General features: G+C 38.9%; 1 long non-coding RNA gene across 2 annotated transcripts in view; it reads right to left on the minus strand.

Moving 5' to 3' along the window:
• Positions 1–7,655: 7,655 nt before the first annotated feature.
• The window catches only part of LOC141368872 (uncharacterized), a 196,428-nt gene continuing 187,624 nt past the window's right edge, over positions 7,656–16,459 (minus strand). For both annotated transcript variants that reach the window (XR_012372309.1, XR_012372310.1), the window contains one exon: positions 7,656–8,228. This is a non-coding gene — a long non-coding RNA (uncharacterized lncRNA). The remainder of the gene's footprint in view (positions 8,229–16,459) is intronic.

Raw genomic sequence — 16,459 nt, forward strand, 5'->3', positions numbered from 1 at the left:
TTTGTAGAAAAACCTTTTTTGTTGATTACAGCTACTAGACACCTCTTTTATGGAGAGACCAGTTGTCTGTATTGCTCAGGAGTGATTCTGGCCCATTGTTTCACACAAATCGACCTTAAATCTTGAAGGTTCCTTGGGCCTCTTTTATGAACTTTGATCTTCAGTTCTCTCCATAGATTTTCTATGGGATTTAGGTCAGGTGATTGACTGGGCCATTCAAGCAACTTGATTTTCTTTCTTTGAAACCACATCATTGTTTCCTTGGCCTTGTGCTTGTCCACCCTCTTTTCATTTTCAGCTTTCTAGTAGATGGCAGCAGATTTTTTTCCAGAATGTCCCGGTACATTTCTCCATTCTACCTGCCTTCAATAATATAAAGTCTGCCAGTACCCCTTGCTGAAAAGCAGTCCCAAACCATGATGCTTCCACCCCTAAACTTAACTGTTGGTATGGTGTTCTTTGGGTGGTGGGCAGTGCCATTTCTTCTCCAAACATGGCGTGTAGAATGACTGCCAAAAGTTCAATTTTGCTTTCATCCGACCATACCACAGTCTCCCAATAATCCACAGGCTTCTCCAAATGCTCTTTTGCAAACTTTAACCGACCCTCAACATGCTTTTCGTTCCACAATGGAGTCTTGCATGGTGAGCGTGCATGGATGCCATGGCGGTTCAGTGCATTGCTTATACTTTTTTTTTTTTAAACAACAGTACCTGCTGATGCTTGAAGTTCTGCCCGAGCGGTTCTTGGCTCTTGGAGAACTCTCTTGATTATTCTTTGGACTCCTCGGACAGGGATCTTATATGGAGCACCTGATCGTGGCCGGTTTATGGTGAAGTGATGCACTTTCTATTTTCAGATAATGGCCCCAAAAGTTCTCACAGGAACATTCAGCATTCTGGAAATGCACCTATAACCATTCCCATCAAAATGTTTTCAACAATAAGATTAGGAAGATCTTGAGAGAGGTCTTTGCTTTTACCCATCATGAAGTCTTTCCTGTGTGCCTCCTGGGTAATGAGAAGCCTTTATAGGCCATCAATTAGGACTAAAGCAGCTGATATTAATTAGTACTGATAGTGGGCAGGGTTTCTCTCTCTCAATACTGACAGATTTCAGGTGATCTCCTGGCTTTCTATGCCATTTTGCACCTTGTTCTCTTCATGTGTTCAATACTTATTTCCTGTGTCATTTCACTTTATTAATTATGACTCAACTTGTATACTTAAATGTTTTGATTTCTTTGTATTAATTCAATATTTGGTTTGATGGCTACATCCGGTGGAAATTTTGTGTCAATAGCCCACTTAGAAATCCCCTTACTGATAAAAATGCTGATGTGTCAAACACGTATTTTCCCTGCTGTATCTGTAAATGGTACATATTAGAAGCTTTTTAAAGGATAGGCAACTGCTCCAGTGACGGCTTGGGACCATTTCTCTGACAGTCTGGCTATGCTGCACATTATTTCCATTGTACATTATTTTCTTAGATGAAAATTTAATAATCTGACTGTTCAGTAGTAATGTTTGTTTAAAGAAAACCGCTCTCTAGAAAACATCATCTCTTACTCTGAATACACATTATTAATGTGTAATTATTAATTTTCCTATCCGGCACCAATGAGCGCAGCTACAGATTTACTTCACATTAGACGGACCAAGAGTCTCACAGACTCTCTCATAGCATCTGCAGAGATCCAAACACCACATGAATATATAATATATGTACAGTAAAACTAAAAATACTGTACATTTAAAAAATGCTTATTATCTATAATACCCACAAGAAGACCTTATATTCTTTTCCTTGCAGTGCTACATAAACAACATTTTGGTTTTGCATTATGAAACCTTAATGATCAGCATGATGTGATAGTGAAGTGTGATATTTTATCTAAATTCACTAAAAATTGAATACATCGGAAAAGATTTAGTTGCACATTATTTCAAAAGCAGGAGTCTGAAAGAAATTACCACGGGTTAAGTTATCTTAAAGGAAAGTTCAACTTAATACATCTTAAGCTTTTGATCACCACCAACGATAATCCTGACCAATCTCAAACCCCTCTGTAATTCTGCATGATTTCACGTATTTGCGAGCTTCTTAACTTTGGATTTGTTGGCAAAGCTGTAGGTCTGTGTGTGGGGAGTTGTTGTATATTTGCGGTGGATCGGCGCTGTATAATCAGGCCCATATCTCGATGTCTTGGCTCTTTCCTCATTGCTTTCACAGTTGAGTGGCATTGCTTTACTGCACCATGACAACTAGTGCCTGCCAGTCACTGCGGTTTCAATAAAAAACAGTCATTTTAGTCTTTATATCTTATTACAGTCAGTCACTTTAATGTGAGCTCTCTGTAGAGATGCCAATGTTACCCATGAATGAGTCCAGGAACGGAAAAGAGCCGCACAGAAAATTAAATAAGTACAGAGAGAGAGAGAGAGAGAGAGAGAGAGAGAGAGAGAGAGAGAGAGAGAGAGAGAGAGAGAGAGAGAGAGAGAGAGAGAGAGAGAGAGAGAGAGAGAGAGAGAGAGAGAGAGAGAGAGAGAGAGAGAGAGAGAGAGAGAAAAAAAAATGCATGATTCTGGATTTAAAGGTGCTATATAGAAATAGATATATAGGACTTTCTTTTTAGCCAAACTCAGTTGGAGTTATATTAAATATTTTACATTTATGTATTTGGCAGACCCTTTTTATCCAAAGCATCTTACAGTGCATTATTAGGTATAACTTTTTTCAGTATTTGTGCGAACCCATGACCTTTGCAATGCTCAACCACTGAGCTATATAGGAGCACAATCCTGTACTTTATCAGCTTTATAATGGCACTGGATAGTGCCCCATTTTTAAAGCTACAAAAAGTGCATTGATCCATCCACCTCTTGCTTCATTTCAGATTTAACTCTTTCCCCGCCAGCGTTTTTAACTCTTTCACCACCAGCATTTTTAAAAAAAAGTTGCCAGCCAGCGGCAGCGTTTTTCATGATTTTCACCAAAGTTTAATGCCTTCCAGAAAATGTTCTTCTTCAGATATATAAACATACATTATACCAAATGAAAGAACAGACCCTCTGCTTTCAAACAAAAAAAAACGTTTCATCCTACCTTCAGTAGTTCTTTTGTAATCAGCTTTTGAATATGGGTAGGTTTCTGCAAAAACACCACATTTTGAGCAAAAAGCAGAGATAATTCCATTTTTGTGACGAACTTTTCATAGAGTTCCCATTCAGAGCGATCTTTAAAACAGACACGGACATGCCGCAGCTTGTCAGAGGGCAATACTTCCGGGTTGTATAAGCTGCGGAAGTGCGCCACCTGGTGGATAAAAGCGGTATTGCGGAAAGACAGAAAATCTCGTCATTGGCGGGGAAGCGTTTTCTCTTAATTGACGAGATATCTCGTCAATGGCGGGGAAAGAGTTAAAAAGGTGCCAGCCAGTGCCAGTATTTTTTAAGATTTTCTCAAAAGTTTTATGCTTTTCAGAAAATTTTCTTTACATATATAAACATACAATATATCAAATGAAAGAAAAGACAAAAAAACCATTTCATCCTACCTTCACTTGTTCTCTTTTTATCGCCTCTCAAAAATGTCTTAAAAATACCAAATTTTGAGCAAAAAAGCTGAGAAATTAGCATTTTTGTGAAGGACTTTTAATAGAGATCAGATTCAGAGCAATGATCAAAACAAACACAGAGTTCCTACTGTTTACTTTTGGGTTTTAAAAGCTGGGTAAGAGTGCCACTTGGTGGATAATAGCGGAAATACGGATTGCCGGAAAAAAATCGTCGTTGCCATGGAAGCGTTTTCTGTTAATTGAAGAGTTAACTCGTCAATGGCGGGGAAAGAGTTAATGACTGTATGGATGAGTTTTTGATGGGTGGATGTGCTTTTTTGAGCTTTGATGTGATAGCGAAGTGTGATATTTTATCTAAATTCACTGAAATTGAATACATCGATAAAGATTTAGTTGCATATAATTTCAAAAACAGGAGTCTACAAAAAGTGCATCCATCCATCCACCTCTTGCTTCATTACAGAATTAACTCTTTCCCCGCCAGCGTTTAAAAAAAAGTTGCCAGGCAGCGGCAGCATTTTTTATGATTTTCCCAAAAGTTGAATGCTTTCAAGAAAATTTTCGGTAACACTTTATTATAATGTTCATTAATTAACATTAGTTAACTACATTAGTTAACATGAACTAATGATGAACTGCACTTGTGCAGCATTTATTAATCTTTATTAATGTTAATTTCAACAATTACTAATACTTTATTAAAATTTTGTTAACGTTAGTTAATGCACCGTGAACTTACATGAACAAACAATGAACAGCTTTATTTCTATTAACTAACATTAACAAAGATGAATAAATACTGTAACAAATGTATTGCTCATGGTTTGTTCATGTTAGTTAATACATTAACTAGTGTTAAATCATGAACATTGTAATAACGTGTTACCAAATTTTCTTTAAATATATACACATACAATATATCAAATGAAAGAACAGACAAAAACATACACGCGATCCTCAAAACATACACGGAGTTCTAACTGTTTACTTTTGTGTTTTATAAGTTGAATTAGAGAGCCACCTGGTGCATCATAGCGGAAGTACGGATTGCCAGAAAAACTTGTCATTGGTAGGGAAGTGTTTTCTCTTTATTGAAGAGTTAACCCCTCAATGGCGGGGAAAGAGTTAATGACTGTATGGATACGTTTTTGACGGGTGCTTTTAGGAGTTTTTAAAATGGGGCACTATCCAATGCCAATATATAAAGCTAAAAAAAGAGCCAGGATATTGTTTACATTTACATATATGCATTTGGCAGATGCTTTCATCCAAAACGACATTTTATCATTATGTGTATTGTTCCCTGGGATCGAACCCATGACCTTTTACGCTACTAACACAATGCTATCAGCTGAGCTACAGGAACACTATTTAACATATTGCTGATTGTGATTGGCTAAAAGAAGAAAATACCATTTAGACTGTCATATAAAAGGGTCAAAATATGTACCCCATCTGTCACCGGAGCAGTACCCTTTAAAAAGATCCTAATATGCACCATTAGATATGTCATGTATACATTTGGTATACTAATACTAATAATTACTAATTACTAGTAATTAACTTTGAGGTACTAAGCTCTCTATGGTACAAATAATAAGTAGTACTCTTTAGGTGCAAATATGAACTTCTTGAAAGGGCACCACCCCAGTGACAGCTGGGGTACTTATTTTGACCATTTTCTTTTCACTGTGTACACCTGGCTTAAGAGTAAGAAAAATATGGCAAATAGAAAAAAAAAAATAGTTTTTGGGGAGAACTGTCCCTTTAAATAAACAGACTTAGAGGTTTCTGGCTATATTGAAGTTTCGCATATAACGACAGTGAACAGCGAATGTCTGTATCCTGTAAAATAAAAAAGATTTAGAGTCTCAAAATGAAAACACTAACAAAAGTTTGGGAAAAGACTCGAGAGAAAACTAAAAATAAATGAATCTCAGAGGGAGGCTCTGTTAGCTCTCAACACTTTAAAAAAATACTGCAAGAAAAATCCAAGACTATGCAAAAATAAGTGACACAAAGCAGCTAAATGAGAACCATTCAACACAGGTGGAAGTCATAGCTGGACTGTTCATGAAAAAGAAAACAAAAGAAACGTCTGGCCGTCAGTTCAAACAGAAATACCAGTTTTTATTAAATAATTCAAACTTTCATTGTTTTTGTTATTTTGGCCTATTACGGGTCATGTGAAATTTAAATAAATGCGGCTACATTGTCAAAATGCTTCATATGTTTGACTCTGGATGGATCTGATCTATTGATAGTAAAAGCTTTAATATATTAAAATATAATAAGATAATATAACGCTGTGTGTATTTAACTCTTTATTGACCTCTTCCTTCAGACAACATCAGTTTCACATATGAAACAAAAATATGATTATTCAGACAAGAGATGCACTGATTCTGTGCAGATACTGATATTTGATTTCTTAATATGACATCCACAGATACTGATATATAGCCTACTGATAGTTTTGCGTTTTACTCCTTGCTCAGTCCCTCCAAAAAAAATGTGATTATGTGATCGCATGTTTCAATGCATAATCAGCCAAAGTCAGCATATTTAATTAAATTACATATTTCTGCACGCAAAATATACAGGGCTTGCATGATTTCATAATCCCCGCATTTACGTAGCAAAAAGTCACATATATCTTAGCAGAATGTTAAAAAATGTTGCATTTACTTTACACAAGTACAGCCATGTCCCCTGTTGGCATGGGAAAAGTGACGTGATTATGTGACGTGAACATCATTGAAAAGCTGCAAAGAGTTTTTGCAAGTTCCCGCAATTTCAGCGCATAATTGCATAAATATCCCGCATATTCCATTGCGTTTAAAAAAAAAAGTCCTGCAAGATCAAGGATTTTTGCCCGAAACAATCACAAAAAAACGTTTTGTGCATTTTTCTGGAAGGCCTGCTTGCTTCAAATGATTATGTCATGAAATCCTAGAAGTGCAAAGTGTACAAACTTCAATTCTGTTGTCATTGTCACCCAATTCAATAATCACACAGTATGTTTTTAATTGCCAGGATATAATCTGCCCTGATCATTGGCTGTTTTTGATCAATCGGCAGATATCTGATAGTGATAAAAATGCTTTTATCTGCCGAAACTGATTATGTAAGGAATAATTGATGATAGGCCGTTGAATTATTAGACAATAATGCACACCCAAGGTGGTAATGCAGCAGTTGTGGTTATTTTACTGCGGGTGGTGTTTTTTTAAAGACATTTGTCAGGCTACTCAGTCTCACAAAAGTACGTACCTATATTACGTACATTTTTTTATTCTTTTTCGTGATATGTCATTGTCACGTATTGGTTACTCAACTGCTTTTTCCTATTTTCAAATCATTGTTGCTTCGTTTTAGGGTTAGATTTAATGTTTGCGTTAGGATGTCACTGTAAGTATTGGTTTATACTATTTTTTCTGATGTAGTCTTTTATATTTTTTAAACTTTAATCAATTGTCTCCTGGCGTTGGGGTTAGAGTTGGGTTTGGGTAAGGATGTCAAAACAGTTGAGTAACCAATACATGACAATGACACGTAAACAGAAATTCGTGATACGATCACAAAAAATGCGGAAATTCATGACATTTCACGAAAAAGAATCAAAAATTTACGTGATATAGGTACGTAATTTCGTGAGACTTGACTGTGTCAGGGGTGCGTTTATTGAAAAATAATGCATACCCGTTGAACATTTATCAACCAATCAGAATAAAGCATTCAACAGCCACGTGGTATAAAGGCAAATATATTGGTGCAATCCTAATTTACACAGTAGGCCTATGCAGAGTTGCATGTAACTCAAATCACAACTCTATTAAAGGTGTAGTGTGTAACTTTTATAAGGATCTCTTGACAGAAATGCAATATAAAATACATAACTATATTATCAGTGGTGTATAAAGACCTTTCATAATGAACTGTTATGTATTTATTACCTTAGAATGAAACGTTTTTATCTACATACACAAAGGGTCCCCTTACATGGAAGTCGCCATTTTGTTTTACAGAAGCCCAAATGGAAAAACGTTTTTACTAAGATGCCCCCACGATGACATGGTTGTCTGATGGCGGCTACCGTAGCTTCTCTATGCGTTTCTGTGAACGGTGGACTGAAACGTTGGTTGCAATTTGCAACCTCACCACTAGATGCACTAAAATTTACACACTGCACCTTTAAATCGCTTGTTTGAATTTCGCATCTTAAAAGCTTCAATACCCATTCACTGGTAACTGGATGAAAATTGTGACAAACACAGAATAATTTATTGACATTTTCATCGATTCTACATCTGTGTTTCACAGCAGAAAGAAAGTCATGCATCTCTGATATGAAGCATCTCTGATCTCCACTGTTCACCTAAGCCACATCCCAGCAATAAAATGTTCCTCTCGATGTGAATTTTGTTTGCAGATGTACCTGACGCAGCACTCTGAGTTTCTGTGACTGTGGTCAACTGCATTACTGAAGGAGCTGGAAGTGGGTTTGTGGCTTTGCTTCTGTTTACTGCCATCAGAGCTTCTGTGATTGTTTGTGCTTATGGAAGGGTGGAGTGTACGGTAAATGCCTTCTGTCGGGTGCCCACAGAAACCCTGGAGATGTGCAAGTCAAGATGAGGTGGATTTCAATCTGTTTGAAAGATATGAGAGTGTGTTTACGCGCAAATCATGTCTAGATTTAAAGGTGTCCTAATCTTTCCTTTTGTAGCATTGTTTTCTCAAGTCCACTTATAAGAGAATCTGCACTAAAAGAGAGGCACAAATAATGGATTATATTTAAGATTATTTTTCACCAAATCTGTTTGTATGCCTTGTGGACACTTAAAGAGCACCTATTGTCCGATTCATATTTTTACATTACCTTTGGAGTGTAGATGTGTTTTATTACATGTTAATGATATGCAAAAGGTACATACCCCAAAGTAAACCATGACGTGAGATATCGTCCCCAACGTAAATCTCTTTTCTTGGACTACAACAAACACACAGATTGTAAGCAACAGTTTAATTCCTGGGCCTGTTGATACCTGTATAAGTTAACTCTTGTTAGCATTGCATTTGTGAGCGAATCTTTTAAACATGGTAGGGAGCGTCACATTTCCTGCTGACGTCAGAGGTATTCAGGCCAATCACAACGTACATATTAGCTGGCCAATCAGGGACATAGACCTTTTCAAATCGATGAGTTTTATACAAAATCAGTACGCTTTACGAAAAGAGTGAAATCTGGAGCTCCAAAAATGTACGGTGTGTGGACAATAATGTGTTTTTAAACCATAAACTATGCAAACACATTTTACCAAATACACAAAATAACGTTGTTTTTAGAAATGAAATAAGGGCACTTTAAAATATATGGCATGAGTCAAATTAAATTTTGGGGTAAAAGAAAAGCCTTGCTCATTATATGGATTCAATGTTTGTTCAGTCGATCAATTAAAGTCTAAACTAAAGACATATCTCTTTAACAAAGCATTCACAGTATTCACATAATTTTATGTAAATATGTTCAGTTTAATTCAGTTCATTATTTTATTTTTAAATTGAATTAATTAAACTGAAAAGTAACTTGCATTACTTTTAAGAAAAAGTAACTCAAATAATATTATGTTCATTTGTAAAGTAATGCATTATTTTACTTGTTACTTCAGAAAAGTAATATTATTACATAATGCGTGTTACTTGTAATACGTTACCCCAACACTGAAATCAGGGGTGTCCCTTCGCGGACACGGCTCTTCATGGCAGGCGCCGTTAAAGATAAATATATTTGCATTAAATGCTGCACAAAACGCTTCCACTACACGAGAAAAGCTGTAGCCGATTTGGCCACTTGCCGCGGACTGTGTGAAACGCCCATAACAGACCCAGGTCCTGCTGCCGTAAAGCTCATCACACCACTGATCTACTGGCCTCCCATCATTCTTTCTAAATCTTATAGTATAGTTTTTTTAATAAATAATACTTAATATATAGTTTTTTTTTCTTTTTTAACTGGATCGCCTAAGTCTGCTCATTGACAATTAACTGCTGCTTTTTTTTCCCCAAGTACTTTTTCCCACAGGGTTTTTCTCCTAGGAGTTTTTTTCAACCCCTAGGGAGTCAGCTGACATATGCTGACTTACGGTTTCATCTTAGCCACTGTACTTTGCAACTTTTGTTGTTTTCTCTTGTTTTATTAATGTAAAGCTGCTTTGGAACAATTAAACTTTTTTAAAAGCGCTATATAAATAAAATTGAATTGTTTGACAAAAAGTTGAAAGCGCAAATTCTGGGAAAAATATTAAACGTAAAGTCATGCAATGGATAAAAACGTACAGAATTTAAAATGCAATGTATGTTGTGTTCTGGTCTAATTTTAATAGCTGGGATTCTTCTTCTTTATTTATTTATTCTTTACGCCATTCCAGCATCTATGGCAATATTCATGGCAAGAATCGGTTAATCCATACACAAGTTGATCCACACAAGTTAATCCATACACCGGTTAGTGGAGAGGCAATATTGGTATAATAGCCAGAATTCAATGGTTTGTCCCTTTTTGACAATTATTAGGATTTCTTAAAGGAATAGTCTACTCATTTTCAATATTAAAATATGTTATTACCTTAACTAAGAATTGTTAATACATCACTCTATCATCTGTGTGCGTGCACGTAAGCGCTGGAGCGCGCTGCGACGCTTCGATAGCATTTAGCTTAGCCCCATTCATTCAATGGTACCATTTAGAGATAAAGTTAGAAGTGACCAAACACATCAACGTTTATCCTATTTAAGACGAGTAGTTATACCAGCAAGTTTGGTGGTACAAAATAAAACGTAGCGCTAAATCTAAGCGGATTTAAAAGAGGAACTATATTTTATGGCGTAATAGCACTTTTGGGAGTACTTCGACTCGCCTGAAAAGTCCGCTCCCCTTCTCACTCTCATAATGGGAGAGGGAGGGTGTTACTGCGCCGAGTCGAAGTACTCCCAAAAGTGCTATTACGCCATAAAATATAGTTCCTCTTTTAAATCCGCTTAGAAAAGCCCTATGTTTTATTTTGTACCACCAAGCTTGCTCGTGTGGCTGCTCGTCTTGAATAGGATAGATTGGTCACTTCTGGCTTTGTCTCTGATTGGTACCATTGAATGAATGGGGCTAAGCTAAATGCTATGGAAGCGTCGCAGCGCGCTCCAGCGCTTACGTGCACGCACACAGATGATAGAGGGATGTATCAACAATTCTTAGTTAAGGTAATAACATATTTTAATATTGAAAATGAGTAGACTATTCCTTTAAACTTAGTGCCCTGATTTCACAGGCAACAGGTATAGACCCTGACCTGTCTTACTGTGAACAAGTTTGTATACATACAATATATGCATCAAAACTGATTCCTGTGTTACAACGCAGATACATTTACACAAGAAATCCGTGCTTCATAATATCTGATGCGTAATGGACGCCTTTCATTCGTTTTTCCTGTCATGCTTCATGATCATTTTCATATTTTGCACAGAATTTCAATTCCTCAGTGCGGACACATAATCATTGGCTGGGAGGAGAGGGGGAACCTGGCTAATGTGTTTAACAGCAATGATCCTGTTTAACTGCAGCCCCTGTTTGAACATGAGAAACTGCCTGATGGTCAGAATCAATTTCCTTACGGCCAAATTACTCCCACATCGGCTTAGAGTTTCACCTAAATGGCCAAACCTTAAAACACTAATACTATTGCTATTAAATTAGAGTCTCGATCATATAGTTCAAGTTATGCCTAATGCTGTTTGCTTTATTTATTGATGCACTGCAGGGAGGCAGAGAGTGTTTTGTATTCAAAGAATAGACGTGTATGTGTATGAGAGTCCTTATCTGATAAATAGATAAGTGTAAATGTGTCGGGGTGTTTGTATCTCTATACGTGCGTGCGCTCGTATAATGGAAATCCTATTTCATGGAATGGCTGCAAAATAATGCCGGGAAATATTGCTTAAACATTATATCTCGATCATTTTCGGTCTCTTGACGACACTCGATATAGCTCTCAATATTTATGTATTTGTAAAGAGCAAATCCTTCCAAAATAAGTATAAATGATTACAGTAGTCAGGCAAAACAGATTATTATCGGATGAACAAATCAGATTTTCCATTGAAACTTTCCAACTTTTTTTTGTTGGAATGCTATTAACCTCTCGTCCTCTCCCCTAAAAATACAAAAATTTGAAACCTTTAGCATCAGGTTTTGTTAAAAGAAAGGCTAAATGAAATACTAAAATACTACTTTTCAAATGTGCATGTAAAAATAAAGTATACTTAAAGGGGACATTTCAGAAGACTTTACGTGTCCCCAGAGTATGTATTTAAAGTTTTAGCTCAAAATATCATATAGATAATTTATTATAGCATGTTAAAATTGCCACTTTGTAGGTGTGTGCAAAAAGTGTTGTTTTGGGGTGTGTCCTTTAAAATGCAAATGAGTTGATATGTACTAAATGGCAGTGCTGTGGTTGGATAGTGCAGATTAAGGGGCGGTTTTATCCCCTTATGACATCACAAGGGGAGCCAAATTTCAATGAGCTATTTTTTCACATGCTTGCAGAGAATGGTTTACCAAAACTAAGTTACTGGGTTGATCTTTATCACATTTTCTAGGTTGATAAAAAAGCACTGAAGACCCAATTATAGCACTTAATGGGAAAAGTCTGATTTCCATGATATGTCCCTTTTAAAATCACAATGAAATTGAAATTAAAACTAATTTTCTATGGAATATTGTTGGATTTTTAATAAATTACTTATCTGTGAGTTTCATAATTTTTTCAAAATTCATGTAATTCATGTCCCTTGTAATCTTCAATCAAAAAACTCTAATCTCCTCCCACCTCGAAACGATCTCTCTTTAATTCTGGTCACGAGGAATGGCACAAAAGATTGCAGCGGTTAGCAAGTAGCAACATGACCCAACTTCAAACGATCCAATCAGTTCTCAGTGGACAAAATCAATCCCGCTCTACCTTTATTCTCATTTCAGAAGCCGTTTCACTTAGATATACGTCACAACGGGAAAAATAATACTATCGCTACTTCCGTTTCATGCAGACTTTAAATGTTCCAAAAATACATTTAAATACTAGCAAGTACGTTTGTAGTACTTTGTTATTTTTTGTGCTAAATAAACATGTAAAAGTTATACATTACGAATATACTAGAATATATTAAAAGTATATTCTACTTCAGTAGTACTTTAGTGCGCTTAAAAAAATACTAAAAACCAGTAATACTTAAAGGGGCAATAAGTAGGATTTTAAGTGTTTTATTAATCAAAATCAATGTCTTTATTCATAAATATGTCCTCGTTGGTGTCAAATGACCTCTGCCAGTTGATCTGACTTTTCTTTGTAAGCTTAGAATTTCTTCTTTTTACTTACATTGAACGGGTAAGTCCAAGGAGGCTTCCATGTCGTTCCTGTTACGGATGTCAGCGCTAACGTCCCCGGTGTTCAAACATCACATTCACCTGACTTCTAACTGGAACTACATTTCCCACTATGCCCCACGCTCCGCTGATTACACTCCACCTGTTACTCATTATCCTGCCTATATACCTGGGACACACACAAACGCTCTTTGCGAAGTCTTGTTTTGCCCCGTGCAGCACTACTGAGCGTTATTTCCCTGTTTTCCCTGCATTTGTTTCCCTGGTGATTACTTTTGGACTGCCTTTTGGATTATTGATGTTTAGCTGCCAGCCTCGACCTTGGACTGTTTACCCGTTTACGAATGATCTCTGCCTGCCCCGATATTGGACTGTGTTTACATTCCAGTTTTACCGCTACATTGCATTGCCTTTGTCTAAACTGCTGTGTGATACTAATAAAGATTTGCAAATGGATCCAACCTTGTCTGACTCGTCACAGAAGACTTCGCCGCCCACGGATCCAGCAACTCTTTCCCAGATCACCGGAGAGCTCTCGTCGCAAGCCGGCGTCCTCATGGCTCACCAACAACAGCTAGCGAGGCTAACATCACTGACGGAGGAGCTCGTGCGCTCCGTTCAGAGCCTACACGGGCTCGCGGCCGCGTCAGCCGCTGCTTCCTCCGCGGCAGCCACTGCACAGCCACCTCCACCAGCTCCACAGCCACATCCTGTCGCCCCTACTACACCACGACTGGCTTTCCCCGAGAAATTCGATGGTACACCTGAAAGATGCCGTGGATTTCTTATGCAGTGCTCATTATTCATCGCTCAGCAACCCCATGTTTACCCCACCGAGATCGGCAAGATCTCGCTAGTCTGTACGCTACTCACCGGTAAGGCTTTAGAATGGGCAACAGCATTATGGACTTCGGGAGGTTTTGATCACAGCACATACGACGAATTCCAACAAACCATGAAGGCGGTGTTCGAGCACCCAGCTGGAGGACGCGATCCGGGTGAGCGTCTGCTGGCGCTGCGTCAAGGTCGCCGCACCGCGGCTGAATTCGCGTTGGAATTTCGCACGTTAGCAGCACAAACAGACTGGCTGGAAACCACCCTCAAGACGATGTTTAGGCAAGGATTAAGTGGTGAGCTTCAATCTGAATTGGCCTGCAGAGACGAAGGGAAGAGTTTTACTGAGTTTGTGGATCTGGCCATTCGCATTGACAATCTCGTAGACCCACCCGTTATGTGAGTACCTCCCCTGTTACGTCAACCGAGGAATGTGAACCCATGCAAGTGGGTCGTGCACGATTAACTGTGGAGGAGAGAGATCGCCGATTCAGAGAGAGATTATGTCTATATTGCGGCGAGCCCGGACATGTCATAGCTTCATGCCCTGTTCGACCTGCTCAGTCCCGTTTGGGCCGGGTGAGTGCTCTTTCCCCCACGGGAACTTTTGATTGTCTCGAAATTCCTGTTACATTGAAATTTCATGGTCACACTGTAACTACTAAAGCCTTGCTAGATTCCGGGGCTGCCGGTAACTTCATTGACATTGATCTAGTTAAAACTCACAATATTAAATTAACCCCTTGCTCACCTCTCTCTGTCTCAGCGTTAGATGGACGACCCCTCGGCTCAGGTCGCGTCACGCATATCACAGAAACAATAACCCTGAACATCTCCACCAATCACTCTGAGAACATCATCTTCTACGCCATGCCGTCACCTCATAATCCCATCATCCTTGGCTTCCCCAGGCTACACGAACATGACCCTTTAATTTCCTGGAGCAACAAGGAAATAGTGCACTGGAGCCCCTCTTGCCAATTAAAGTGTATTCCCAGAAAACCTGAATTACCTCCACTTCCGTCACCAGTAGGTACCATGACTCCTCTTCCTGACAATGTACCTAAGGAATATCATGACCTGGCAACGGCATTTAGCAAGACCAAAGCAACACAGCTTCCAGCCCATCGATCCTGCGACTGCGCTATCGAGCTGCTTCCCAACTCACAACTTCCTAAGGGCCGCATCTTTCCCCTGTCTGAGCCCGAGACCCAAGCCATGAAAAGGTACATAGACGAAGAACTATCCAAGGGGTTTATTCGTAAATCCACATCACCCGCCTCAGCAGGATTTTTTTTCGTGGAGAAGAAGGATGGGGGTCTACGTCTATGTATTGACTACCGCGGACTCAACGAAATCACAGTTAAATTCAGGTACCCGCTTCCTTTAGTCCCTGCAGCCCTAGAACAGCTTCGCAACGCCAAGATTTACAGTAAGCTCGACCTGCGCAATGCTTACAACCTCATTCGCATCCGCGAAGGTGATGAGTGGAAGACCGCATTTTCTATGGCGAATGGTCACTATGAATATTTGGTCATGCCCTTCGGCCTATCTAGCAGTCCCTCCGTGTTCCAGTCTTTCATAAACGACGTGTTCAGAGACATGCTCAACCAGTTCGTCATTGTGTACATCGATGACATACTGATTTATTTCGATTCCAGAGAACAACACATCCAACACGTCAGAACTGTACTACAGCGACTCATACAACACCAACTTTACGCCAAGGCAGAGAAATGTGAGTTCCATTCCACATCCATTTCATTTCTGGGGTATGTCATTAGTCCCGAAGGGGTAGCTATGGATGAACGAAAGGTACATGCAGTATTAAACTGGCCGCAACCCTAATCAGTAAAAGACCTCCAGCGTTTCCTGGGCTTCGCAAACTTCTACAGACGCTTTATCAGAAATTTCAGTTGCATCGCAGCCCCTTTAACTTCCCTGGTACGGAAAACCAATCACAAGTTGTCGTGGTGTCCCGATGCAAAAAGAGCATTCGAAGACCTTAAATTCATGTTCACGTCAGCTCCCATCTTGCATCATCCTGATCCTGATCGTCCGTTCATTGTGGAAGTGGATGCATCCAACTCAGGCATTGGCGCTATACTATCACAAAGGCAAGGTGAACCCAATAAACTTTTTCCCTGTGCATATTTTTCTAGAAAACTGAATGCAGCTGAACGCAATTATGATGTGGGTAATCGTGAGCTTCTAGCGATGAAGGCAGCGCTAGAAGAATGGCGGCATTGGCTAGAGGGTGCCAGACACACAGTCACCATCTTTACTGACCATCGCAACCTTGAATATCTGCAATCAGCAAAGCGTCTCAACACCAGACAGGCTAGGTGGGCCCTGTTCTTTACTCGCTTTCGGTTCATAATCACTTACCGTCCAGGGTCAAAGAACTCGAAAGCTGATGCCCTGTCTCGTCAATACGACTCTGTTCCACAACCCACCAAACCTGAGCCCATCATCCCACCCACCCTTATTGTTGCACCCGTGCATTGGAATGTAGTTCAGGAAATTAACCAAGCCAACGCTCAGAAACCACCACCCAGTGGGTGCCCCGTTGATCGAACATTTGTTCCACCCAAATTCAGACGACA

This window comes from Misgurnus anguillicaudatus, chromosome 11, assembly GCF_027580225.2.
Source record: "Misgurnus anguillicaudatus chromosome 11, ASM2758022v2, whole genome shotgun sequence".
NCBI lineage: Eukaryota > Metazoa > Chordata > Actinopteri > Cypriniformes > Cobitidae > Misgurnus > Misgurnus anguillicaudatus.